At 35.4% G+C, this 13,896-nt stretch overlaps 1 protein-coding gene across 1 annotated transcript in view; it reads right to left on the reverse strand.

Annotated features, from left to right (window-relative positions):
• The window catches only part of KCNH5 (potassium voltage-gated channel subfamily H member 5), a 321,694-nt gene that overhangs the window by 133,527 nt on the left and 174,271 nt on the right, over positions 1-13,896 (reverse strand). The window lies entirely within an intron of this gene.

Raw genomic sequence — 13,896 nt, forward strand, 5'->3', positions numbered from 1 at the left:
TTCAGAACCCTCAAGAATAACTAGATATTCTTCAACAAAGTGTGTGACCGACAAAAGTTGCCGACGAAGGTGAAACATTTACAACATGGTAGGGACTCCATCCCTTGTTTGATGAAATACTACAAGTTTGTCAAAACTTTTAAGAATGGTATTTTAGCTATTTTATGAATATAATTAGCCCCCCCCCATACTGGCCATGGTGGCCATGATACGCATGAACATATCAAGCACACAGTGCTTACAGTATATAAACACAATACTAGGCCTATGGGAGATACAGACATGCGCAATTTTGTACACATATTTTAAATGTTTACATTAACATCAAAACCAATTTGGTTATAAAACTGTGTTCAGGAATCAGAAATCTGACAAGATATCAGCACACTAAGAATCCTGATCATTAAATAATAATACATTTGGCAAAATGCTCTAGAATAAATAAGGTGAAAATGAATGGAGCTGAGACTGTTCTACATTCACATCACAGGTTAGTTTACCTCATCATCACTGACCTAACACTGCCCTAGACAACTCTCATTACTCTCTTCCTTTTTTTTTTTTTTTTTGACCTCCTATCTGTGGGTTTTATTAACATATAATGTATTATTTGTTTCAGGGGTACAGGTCTGTGATTCATCAGTCTTACACAACTCACAGCACTCATCACAGCACATACCCTCCCCAATGTCCATCACCCAGCCACCCCTTCGCACCCATCCCCTCCCGTCCAGCAACCCTCAGTTTGTACTCTCTTCCTTTTAAATAGCGCTATCTCCTTCACTTTTAGGACACACTGTTCCTCTCCTGGCTCTTGTCTCCTCCCTTATCTGTCTGTCCAATTAATCATTCAAACCAACACATTCTGAGAGTAAAAGAGGGCACTCTCAATAGTTATGTTGGGATGACAGGGGTTAGTAGAACTGGGGCTGCAATGGGTCACTCCATTCTTATTCCAATTCCTCTTCCTATAGTTCCTCCCCTCATTATAAGAAACAAGGTCTACAGGCTTCTGATAGGCTTTTGCATCAGAACTCACTCCTTGAGGAAGACCGGCCATTCATGGGATCAACTGGCATCTAATCCAGATGGTTTTCATGCCCTACCATCTCATGTTGCAAGTGCCTACACACATCACTTTATTTGAACAAATATATCTCTGAAATGGCCTAGTGTGCTGACTAAAAGGAATCTTGTTGTGTCTTCCTAGCCTAGAATATTCCCCCAAATCTCTTTTCACTGTCATCTAAATGGACATAAAATATAAAACCAAGGCTCTAGAAGCTGAAACCCCTATATTCTCTTTTTGCTGGGACTATATACAGATTAATTTAGCTGACCCTGAGAATTTAAAATGAACAATATTTCAAAAAGATATGAGTGACATGAGAAAATTCTGTCTAGAGAAGGCAAAATAACTTACAAGGTGGAAGGAATTTGATTTGATGGAGCAGTCCGGAATTTGCAAACCATATTCTTTTGAACACTATAATTCTCTGACTTTAACAGATGTTTGTCTAAAAAAAAAAATAGTTTCTGGATCAAATAAGTTTTCTATTAGCTCTCTCTCTAAGAGCCCCAATTCACATTAGCATATCACAATGCTCATTAACATATCAAAAGCTCTGAGAAGCCTTGCAGTAAAGACACCATTTTTCATAGTTGTTTGTTCTTGGAACCCTTTTTTATTCATTAAAACCTTAGGAACATTTTGTAGATCTCCATGGAAAATCATTTCACAGTCCCTGCAGCAGACAGGAGGGAGCAGGTGCAGGCAGTGGAGCGGATGAGAGACGGTTGCCACAGTCCCAGGATGTTAACCCAGGCCAGCAATGAGGAACCCATTCTAGCAAATCTAAAAACTGGTGGTGCTACCCCAACCAGTGTCACAGACCCATGTAGAGAAGGAAGCAATTACGGAAGGTAATGCTTATCTGAAGGAAAATCAAGAGGAGTGCTAGCTAGGTGGTGAGGCCAAACTTGAATTTGATTTAAAAATGATCCAGGCAGTGGTAGAGAGCAAGGTGAGGCGTGAGTATAGGTGAGTTGGCAAGGCTTGTCGCTCTCTCTAGCCAGAGCTGCAGGATTTGTAGGCAGACTCTCTGTGTGCCCCTACCACTATTTTGTGGGTCTGAAAGCGACATTCTCTCGTGGAGTGTGAAGTCAGTGTTTGATGAATAAAGAGTAAAATGCTACTTGAAAAAGCTTGCTCTTGGAGGTGTAGACAGTTTACCCTGGAGGGTGAAAGTGACTAAAGACAGGTGAACAAGCCACCAAGTTGGGAACCATCTCTGTGAAGAAGAAATTAAGAGTACCTGAAAAGAGCCACCGGGGTGACTCGGTAGGTTAAGGCCTCTGCCTTCGGCTCAGGTCATGATCCCACGGTCCTGGGATCGAGCCCCAAGTTGGGCTCTCTGCTCAGCAGGGAGCCTGCTTCCCTTCCTCTCTCTCTGCCTGCCTCTCTGCCTACTTGTGATCTCTGTCTGGCAAATAAATAAATAAATAAAATCTTTAAAAAAAAAAAAAAAAGAGTACCTGAAACAGAGCATGGGCTCCTAGATAAAGAGAGGAACCAACCGAGCAAAGACACAAGGAAGAATCAACAAGACAGAATGTCCTAAGTCAGTGGACCCATCCATACTCGGTTATATCCTTGCAGTCTTGGGGGCCTGGGAAGGGTCTGCCCTATCTTGACACTCTGCATATTCAGTGTGTACGATCTTCCTTTATGTTTACCGGTACCTTCCCGAATCTTTTTGAAAATCACTTTATTTGTATACATTTAGCTTCCCTCTATATATAAAGTGTAAATTTTGTTGTAAACAAGAAAACATATTCTTCATGAATTGTGAATTTCTCAGGAGAACTTTGTTCATTGCTTGGAGCAATAAATGCAATGATGTGGGTAATGGGGAGGGCACGTTTTGCATGGAGCACTGGGTGTTGTGCAAAAAGAATGAGTACTGTTACGCTGAAAAAATAAATAAAATGGAAAAAAAATTTAAAAAAAAATTAAAATTAAAAGAAAAAAAATGCAATGATGTGAAAGGTGAACTGAGTCGAACATGCATTATAAACATGTATTTTATCTATAAGAAAGCACCTCACTGACTTACTTTAAAGATAAATTCCCACCCTGTGTTTAAACTGGACTGGGTCTTTCTTTTAAAGATTCATCACCAAGAGACTATCATGTATAAGACAATCATATCATCATCCAATGAAAGGAACAAATCCATGTGATGATGTATGAAGACATGAAAATAATCCATCATGAAATAGAATATATTACTCCACTTACAATTCCTGGGAACTATGATTTGTAGAAACTTTGAGTATTCCGGCCAGGGAAAATTTCCACCCTCGGCCTATTCATTAGTTGCTGGCTGAAATGTAAAACTTAGTTAATTGCCTATAATGAATACAGTGAATACAAACCTATTAGGTCAACAGAAATGGCATTGGCTTAGTGGGTTCCAAAGGCTTTAATTCTTGATTTGATAAAATTATCCGCGTCTTTCTAATTTGCAAGACTGTGTACCCCATGAAGCATTCTGCAGCCCCTGAAACATGACATGATATATTACTAAATGTCTTCTCTATCTCCCACATTACTAGGTTTCATTCTTTTCTAATAACACTCGGTACCAAATGTTCACCTTTTCGATAAATCATTACTGCCAAGGTCTGACATGTATGGAATAAAGCCATACCAAGTTCATTTTACTGGGCACATCACTGTGGCAGAAATGTCAACTATAATAAGCATGTGATGAAAAAGATCATCAGGGCTCTTGTCAGGTAGTACATAACCTGACAGTAGGTTAAAATTGCGCATTTACATGAAGATGCTGGGTGACTGCGGCTGACAGCTGTCATTAACAATGTGAAGAAGAAGAATTATGCCATCTAAGATCTCCCAGCTTTCACAATTTATAGGTGCTTTCACATTCCCATTTAACCCTTCTAATAAACATGGGATTGGGCATTATTCCCCACATACGGGTGAGAAATACATCTCTTCTCCCCTTCCATATCGCCACTGCCCTGATTCAGACACTCAGCATCTCTCAGCTGAATGACTGTCATAACCTCCTGACTGACATCCTTGCCAACGATCATGTTCCAGCCATAAGAACTGAACAATACTGGGCTTCTCTGGGAGGATAAAAGAATGTGAAAACTCAGTTGCTTAACAATAACCAAATTTACTTTTTGTTCACAACTTTGGGGTGGATGGGATCACACAATTCATTATGTTGTTTGAATGCCTAATTTATGGATCTATAATGTGGCTCTTAATGAGTAAAATAAATGCCTTTTGCAATTCTTTCAGTTATTAGGAGGACTCACATGATTTATCTGAAAATGATAACTATACACAAAGCAGAGATTCAAGCACATGTCAGTAACTTCTATATCCTTGAGCACTCAGTAAATGTGAGCTGTTCAACTGACTAACTCACTGACAGTACATTTGGGAAGAATGATTGTTTAATGATTCTGTGCTTTAATTGCATTAGCTATTGTTTGGAGGCACTTAAGAAATTAATTATTTTTACTTTTCTTAAAAGATCTGGAGTAAAAGAAAATAATAAAATTCTGTATCCATTTATCATAAATGCCCCAAATCCTTCTCAGTATTTTCTCCAAATGAAAGAATCAGGCAGCAGGGTATAAAAGAAACTGGAGAAGAATAAATGAAACAAGATGGGATTGGGAGGGAGACAAACCATAAATGACTCTTAATCTCACAAAACAAACTGGGGGTTGCTGCGGGGAGGTGGGATTGGGGGAGGGGGAGCGGGCTATGGACATTGGGGAGGGGAAGCGAACCATAAGAGACTATGGACTCTGAAAAACAACCTGAGGGTTTTGAAGGGTCAGGGGTGGGAGGTTGGGGCAACCTGAGGGTTTTGAAGGGTCAGGGGTGGGAGGTTGGGGGAACAGGTGGTGGGTAATGGAGAGGGCACGTTTTGCATGGAGCACTGGGTGTTGTGCAAAAAGAATGAATACTGTTACGCTGAAAAAATAAATAAAATGAGAAAAAAAAAAAAAAAAAAAAAAAAAAAAAAAGAAACTGGAAATGAGAGCAGACCTTAGATACTGCAAGTCACATGGAATGACTATCATCAGTCTGCTGCTGACACGCACAAACTGATTTCTGTGTATGCATAGGTCAAACAATGGTTCATGTTCCAACGGCTGATCTGGTTCTAGCTTTCTATGTTTAATTAGGAACCCAATCTTCTAACATAACAGTATATTTTAGGGGGCTTAATACCCACTAACTCTTAAGCATGCAAGAGGGGTGCCTGGGTGGCTCAGTGGGTTAAGCCTCTGCCTTCGGCTCAGGGTCCTGGGATCAAGCCCCGCATCGGGCTCTCTGCTCAGCGGGGAGCCTGCTTCCTCCTCTCTCTCTCTCTCTGCCTGCCTCTCTGCCTACCTGTGATCTCTGTCTGTTGAATAAATAAATAAAAATCTTAAAAAAAAAAAAAGCATGCAAGAGGCCTCAGAGGCTTGAGCCCTGAAAATAATTTGTATTTAAAACAAACTTAAAATTCCTCACATAGAAGTAAGAGCAGAGCATAAAGTTTAGCTCCTAGAACTTTATTCCTGAAAGAGTGAGGTTTTTGCTGGACATTTTGCTTGTATATTTGTTAACACAGAAGATTTAACTTCACAAGGAAGCTCATAATTAAAGCAACTGAGCACCCGTGTATAAATGTGCTTTTACCTTTTAAACATTGGTAAGGTTAAGAGCATGGTATTTTGCATTCAGAATCTAAATTCAAATCCCAAAACTACCCACAGAATAATCAGTAACCTTGGAAAAGTTATTTAATCTGAGTTTCTGTCTCTTCAACTAAGAAAAAAAAAATCAGTAATAATAATAAACCTTGCCTGTATGTTTTTTGGAATAATTGAATGACATGACTCATATAAAATGGTTTGCACAGAGGTTGCCACATACAAAGCACTCAAGAAAACTAAGCTATAGCCAAGATATGGTAGTAACCTAAATGTCCCTCAATACCTGAATGGATAGAGAAGATCTGGGGTGTGTGTGTATGTGTGTGTGTGTGTGTGTGTGTGTGTGTAGATACTGTAGAATGCACACACACACATATGCACAATGGAATATTACACATATATGCACAATGGAATATTACTCAGCCATAAAAAAGAAAGCAATCTTGCCACTTGCAACAACATAGATGGACCTAGAGGGTATTATGTTAAGTGAAACAAGTCAGACAGAGAAATACAAATACTGTACGATTTCACTTATATGTGGAATCTAAAAACCAGAGCAAATGAACAAACAGAAACAATCCTGTAAATACAGAGAACAAACTGATGGTTGCCAGAGGGGAGTAAGCTGGGGGGATGGCCAAAATAGGTGAAGGGAATCCAGAGATACAAACTAACATAAATAATTTATAAATACATTGCATAATATACAAATATAAAGCAAATAAGTTATGGAAACAAAAAGTATGAGATAGGGACTACAGTCAATACTACGGTAATAATGTTGTATGGTGGCAGATGGTAACTATACCTATCATTTTGAACATAAAATAATGTAGAGAATTGTTGAATCACTGTGTTGTACACCTGAAGATAATATAACATTGTATATTAACTATGCTTCCACTTAAAAAAAAATAAAAGTAAGCTATCATTCTATAGTAATATTGAAATCTTGCCAGCTTTCTATACATTGTTACATGGGAAATTTTAAATGTAACTTCAATATTATACTGGCTTATCCAAAGATTCTGCAAGTCAGAAAAATACTTCCTAGGCATTTTTTTATAAGAATGCGACTGCAGGTGATCAGTCAAATCTCACATCCTAAAACTTTAGTAAGATTTGCTTGCTATTTTAAACACACTCTGAACTTCTTATGCACTGTTCTTAAAAATAGACTATAAAAATACTTAATAAAGCAAATAACCATAAGATGACAAACTATCAAATATGCTTTTAAAATTATTGCTAGATGAAAGGCCAAAAGGCTAATTTAGACTACAAAGATTGTTTTCTATAATTCTTGTTTCTCATTAAATTTATCTTTGAACAACCTAAAATTATAGTACATATATTTAGGGAACATTAAGAGACTTCCTAAAAATGAAATCTGGTCTTCTACTTCCAACCAAGATGTAGTAACTGATAACAGCCATATCCTTCCATTATAAATAATGAGAAAAACAGACAAAATATATGAAACAACAGTTTTTAAAAGTTGGGAAGCAAACAGGACATAACTGTTTCCATGGGGGACAGGAAATAAGCAAGATGAGCCCCATGATTGACCACAGAATGAGGAAGGAAGGAATTTCAGGTTGATCAAGGTGATCAAATTCTGAGATCAGAATTTGGGAAGGCTAAGGAGACTAAAATTTTTGTGACCGTATCAGCAATGAATTTGACAAGCAAAGAAAGAAACTCCAGAAATCTATAGAAGTCCCCCTTGAGTCTGCCCACACACTACAAGGTATGGATAGGGTGATACTCCTTGAGTCTAAGCTAGAAATAGCTGCTGAACCTGTAGGCTGAACCAAGGTCTCATAAAGGGCTGTTCCAGATATGTCTTTTAACTAGCCAGAGTGAAAAGACCTCATTGAATATGTAGGATATTCACTAGAAACCCCAGAAAAATCATGCCTTAGGAATGGGGATAGACTAGTAAAAAAGTAAAAGCAGGCCACCTGGGTGGCTCAATTGGTTAAGCATCTTACTCTTGATTTCAGGTCAGGTCATCTCAGGGTCCTGAGATTGAACCCTATGGTGGGCTCCCTGCTGAGTGTGGAGTCTGCTTAAGATTCTCTCTCTCCCTCTGCCCCGGACCCTGTTTGTGCTCACTCTCCCTCTCTCCCAAAAGCAATAAAATTTTTTATGAAAGGGTATTTTGGATTCATCTAACAAGGCTTTAATCCAATCAAGAAATGGGCAGAAGACATTTCTGCAAAGAGGACAACCAAATGGCCAACAGACACATGAAAAAGTGCTCAACATCACTCAGCATCAGGGAATACAAATCAAAACCACAGTGAGATACCATCTCACACCAGTCAGAATGGCTAAAATTACCAAGTCAGGAAATGACAGGTGTTGGTGAGGATGGAGAGAAAGGGGAACCCTCCTACACTGTTGGTGGGAATACGACCTGGTGAAGCCACTCTGGAAAACAGCATGGAGTTCAAAAAGTTGAAAATAGAGCTACTCTATGACCCAGCAGTTGCACTTCTGGGTATTTACCCCAAAGATACAAATATAGTGATCCAAAGGGGCATGTGAACCTGAATGTTTATAACAGCAAAGTCCACAATAGCCAAACTATGGAAGGATCCTTGATGTCCATCAACAAATGAATGGATAAAGAAGATATGGTATATATATGCAATGGAATACTATGCAGCCATCAAAAGTTAAAATCTTGCCATTTGCAACGACATGGTTGGAGCTAGAGGGTATTATGCTAAGTGAAATAAGTCAAACAGAGAAAGATAATTATCATATGATCTCTCTGATATGAGGAATTTAAGAGGCAGAGTGGGGTTTGTGGGAGGAAGGGAAGGAATAATGAAACAAGATGGGTTCGGTCAGGGGAACAAACCATAAGAGACTCTTAATCTCAGGAAACAAACTAACGGTTGCTGGGGCAGGGACAGAGCGATGGGGGGTTGGGTGATGGACACTGGGGAGGGTATGTGCTATGGTGACTGCTGTGAATTATATAAGACTGATGATTCACAGACCTGTACCCCAGAAACAAATAATACATTATATGTTAATAAAATAAAAATAAATAAAATTTAAAACATAAAAATAAAAACAAGCCTTAAAGAGTCACTTGTGTTGAGCACTGGGGGTTATAGGTAAATGATGAATCACTAAATTCTACTCCTGAAACAACACTACATGATATGTTAACTAACTAGAATTTGAATAAAAATTTTCAAACAACAACAAAAAATTGATGGCCAGTGATACATTTATAGAAGGATTAGAATGGGAAAATTCTGTCACTATTGAGTCTCAGTTCACATTCTTCTGGAAGAAATAAGACCTGGACATGTCGAATTTGAAACACATGTGGGAGAAGCAGCAACAAAAGTCTGGAATAAGCTGAATGTACATTACTTCAAAAAATGAATCCAAGTATAGATAACCTGAATAATGAGTATTTCTGACTTAAGGACTTGAGAAAGTGAGAGAATAACAAAGTGATTAAAAATTAAAAAAGAAAAAACTTCAGGAAAGGAAAGAGAAATTACTAAGTCAAAGATGCTAAAAGATCACCAATGGTCATTTAAAAGACACTTCTAATTCTGACTCAGCCACTAGATACCTAGCAAATCTTTGCTTTTTGCCTTTGTCTTGTCACTGGAAAAACTTCTAAAACTGCCCTCTCTCCATATGTGAAACCTCTGTGTATCCTAAGTATCTAATAAAAACATTTTCTCAGAAAAAGGTTACTCCTAATCTCCCTGTCACAGAAAATTGTCACCTCTGTGTATGTCCTATTTACTCCTACTGTACATGGTGCTATCAGCGTGTTTCCCTTGCTTCATTAAACTCCTTTATCATCCAGTAACATAAGACTTATCATGTGATGGGCCAATAGATCATAATAAATGTTTGTTATAAATGTATGAATTAACAACAACAACAACAAAACCAAACCTTAAGAGGATCAAGTTTAGTGCAAATTACTGAGCCATATAACAAAAGAATACTCAAAACATTTTAAAGGAAGACAATGAAATCCATCAACAATATAATATTGACAATAACCAACATCTGATTGAAGGAAAAAAACGTGACCCACAGACATGAAAAAATTAGTCAATATAAACAGATCAAGAATTAACAGAGATGACAGAATTGGCATGCAGGGACTTAAAACAGATTTTATAAATATGCTTAAGGATTTAGCTAAAAGTATGAGGATACAGTAAAGATAAAGGGAAGGTACACAAATAACCAAATGGAATTTGTAGAGATGGAATATACAAAATATGGAATAAAATATTTACTGAAGAGGACTTATAGCAGACTTAGATTGTATAAGAATACTGGAATACTGGAAAGAATAAATACTGGAAAGAATACTGGAAAGAATAAATACATAGGTAAATATAAAAGACATTTTCCCATTTTTAAATTTATTTGAAAGGAAATTGCCCTTAAAGTAAAAACAATTTTATGTTGTAGAGTTCATAACATATGTAAAAGTAAAGTATATGATTAGCAATAGCACACAAATAGTGGTAGGATATAAACATACACTGTTGTAAGATTTTTATATTACATGTGAAGTGGTATAACATTATGTGAAGGTAAAATATGATGATAAAGTAAATGTACATATTTAAAACCTTAAAACCTCTATTAAAAATTAGAACAAAGAAATTTAGCTAATAAATCAACAGAAGCAATGAAACTGAATGTGGAAAGTATTCAGTAAATATCAAAGCAGAAATAAAGGGAGAAAAGAAAAACAATAAAAACAAGAAGGAAGATAGTGGAAATAGACCCAACCATAGTGACAATACATTAAAAGCAAATGGCCTAAACATTATAATTAAAAAGTGCAGAATGTCAGATTAGATAAAAACACAAGACCTAACTATAAGAAATGCACTTTTAATATAGAGATATGGATAGTTTGAAATTTTGAAATGGCTATACATACAGAAAGCATGAGAAAACTAAATGTGATACAGTTATCAAAGAGTGCTTCAATACAAAGAATACTGCCAGAAATAAAGAGGCAAACGTCATAATAATAAATTAGTGAATTCAACAAGAACACACAAAAATCCTAAATGTTATCTACTAATAAAAAAGGCTCAAAATACAAAGTAAAAACTAAAAGAAATGAAAGTGGAGGTGGTCAATTTCACAGAGTTGGAGCCTTTAATTCTCTTTTCTCAGGAATTCATTGAACAGTAGCAGAAAATCAGTGAGGACATATGCAATCTGAACTCTACTATCAACCAGTTTAACCTAACTGAGTATAGAACATTACTCCTAAAAATGGCAGAATACACATTATTTTCAGATGTATATGGAACATTTGCCTGGGTAGACGATATGCCATACAATGAAATAAGTGGTCATTGGATTCAAAAAAGGATTGAAATTCGACATACCACAAAAAAAAAAAAAAGGAAAGAAAGAAATTTAGACCAGAAATCAACAACAAATCAATAATATCTGGAAAAAAACTCCCAACATTTGGAAATTAAATAGCACGCTCTTAAATGTCTATAGATTACAGAAGAAATCACAAAGAAAACTAGAAAATAGCTTAAGCTGAATGAGAATGAAAAATACCAAAATTTTAATATGAAATGAAAAAAATGAAAGCAGTATTTAATTTGAAATCATTATTTTAAATATTTATATTGCAAAAGAAAGGATACACCTTAAGAATTTAGAAAAAGAAGTCTAAATGAAAATCCAATTAAATGAAGGAAATAAAGAGTTAAAAACAGAAGTCAATGAAACTTAAAAATGAAAAAAAGAAAAAACTGAAGCCCAAAGATTGATTTTTGAATAGAAGCAATAGAACTAACCAATCTCTAGCTAAATTGATCAAGAATAAAAGATAAAAGACAAAAATTATCAACCAAGAGTGCAAGTGGATGCTTTCACTAATAATATAGAAATAATAAATCTGTCAATAATTTCAATGACTTACATAAAATGGACAAATCCTTGAATGGCACAATTTGCCAAACTGCCACAAGAATAAACAGAAAAGGTGAATAGCACAATATCTATTAAAGACATGGAATTTGAAATTAAAAACTTTCCCACAAATGAAACTCTACACTCAGATGGCTTTAACAGGGAATCGCTCAAATACTTAAGTAAATAATATAGCAATCTTAAGCAAGTTTTTTCAGAAAATAGGTAAAAAGGAAATAACTTCTCAACTCATTTGAAGAAGATAACATTACCCTGATGTAAAAGCTAGTCAAATGTATACAAGAATATTATAAACCAATAATTCTCATAAATGTTAATACAAAAATGCTTTAAAAATATTAGCAATTCAAATTCAGCAATATTGAAAGAGGATAAATACCATGACCAAGTGTGATCCAACCTAGGAATGAATGAATGGTTTAACATTTGGGAAATCAATCAATGTAATTTACTAAAATGACAGACTAAAACAGAAAAATCATAAAATCATCTCAGTGGATTCCAAGAAAGAACTTTATAAAATGTAATGTCTATTAATGGTAAAAATTCTCAGGTAGTAGAACTTGATGGGAATATCTTGAAAGTGATAAAAGGAATCTACAAAAAGCCTATAAGTTACACCATAGTAATACTGAAAGACTTAAGACTTTCTCCTAAGATGAGTAGTAAAACCTACTCCCTCTCTCAGCACTTCTATTCTGTATTAAGGTACGGTCTTAACAAGTGGAATAAATGCAGGGAGAAGAAATAAAAGACACAATGACTGGAAAAGTGAAGGAGGTTGGATTCACAAATGACATGATTGTACTAATAGAAAATCCTAAGAAATAACCTAAATTATTATAATAAAAAATTGAATATAGTCATGTTACAAGACACAAAGAGAAGAAACAGAAATGTAATTTTATTTCTCTATACTATCAACAAATAATTGTAAAAGTATATAAGAAAATCAATGACATTTTAAGAAGCAAATAGCATGAAATATTTAAAGATAAGTTTCAATATGTATAAACCCTGAACAACAAAATCCACAAAACATACTATACGCTACATACTATATAGGTATCTTTATCAAGATAAAATGACATTGCCATAAGGGTAAGATATGTAAAATAAGTAAGATCAATGAAACAGAATAGAGAGTCCAGAAATAGAACCACTCATTTGATTAACTGATATTTGTTCAGGTGATTAGATGGACAAAAGACAGTAGTCCACAATAAATGGGGACAAAACAACACATCTCTACATGAAAAAGATGAATCTGATTCTTATACCACATGTTTTTTAAAAAGTTGTAATACACCTGAAAGTACAATTAGAGCTAGGAAATTTCTAAAAGAAAATACAGGAGAAAATTTATCAACTTAGGGCAAATAAATATCTTTGCGGAACACAAAAGCACTAAATATTTTTGAAAATTGATAAATTGGGCATCTTACAAATCAAAACCTTCTGCATTTCAAAGTTTCATTAGAAAATGAAAATTCATACCACAGATTGGGAGAAAAATATATAAATATATATATATATATGTATATGACTTATCCAAAATATATAAAGAATATGTTTTAACTAGTAACTCAAAATGGGAAAAAAAAAATTGAAGTTCCTTTGTATTAGTTTGTGAGGGCTCCCATAGCAAAGTACCACAAACTGGGTAGCTTAAATAACAGAAATCTATTGCTTCACAATTCTGGAAGCTAGACGACAGAAATCAAGGTGATGGCAGGATCTGCTTTCTGAGGCCTCCCTTCTTGGTGTGTAAATGGCTATTTTATCCCTATGTCTTCACATGGTTTTCCCTCTATGCTTATCTGTGTCCAAATTGCCTATTCTTACAAAGACACCAGCCATATTGGATTAGATCCTACTATAATGATCTCATTTTAACTTACTTATCCCTTTAAAGACTCTATAATCAAATAAAATCATATTCTGAAGTACTAAGGATTTCAAAATATTAATTTTGGGCCACAATTCATCCCATAACACCTTTATTTTTAAAAAAAAGATAAGAATGATTAATAATCATGTTCCCTGATTTCAAACTACATTACAAAGCTATAGTAATTAAAACAGAATGGTATTGGCATAAAAACAGAAACATAAATCAATGGGAAATAAACCCATGCATATATGGCCAATTAACTTATGACA

The sequence above is a fragment of the Meles meles genome, chromosome 6, assembly GCF_922984935.1.
Source record: "Meles meles chromosome 6, mMelMel3.1 paternal haplotype, whole genome shotgun sequence".
In the NCBI taxonomy this organism is placed as follows: domain Eukaryota; kingdom Metazoa; phylum Chordata; class Mammalia; order Carnivora; family Mustelidae; genus Meles; species Meles meles.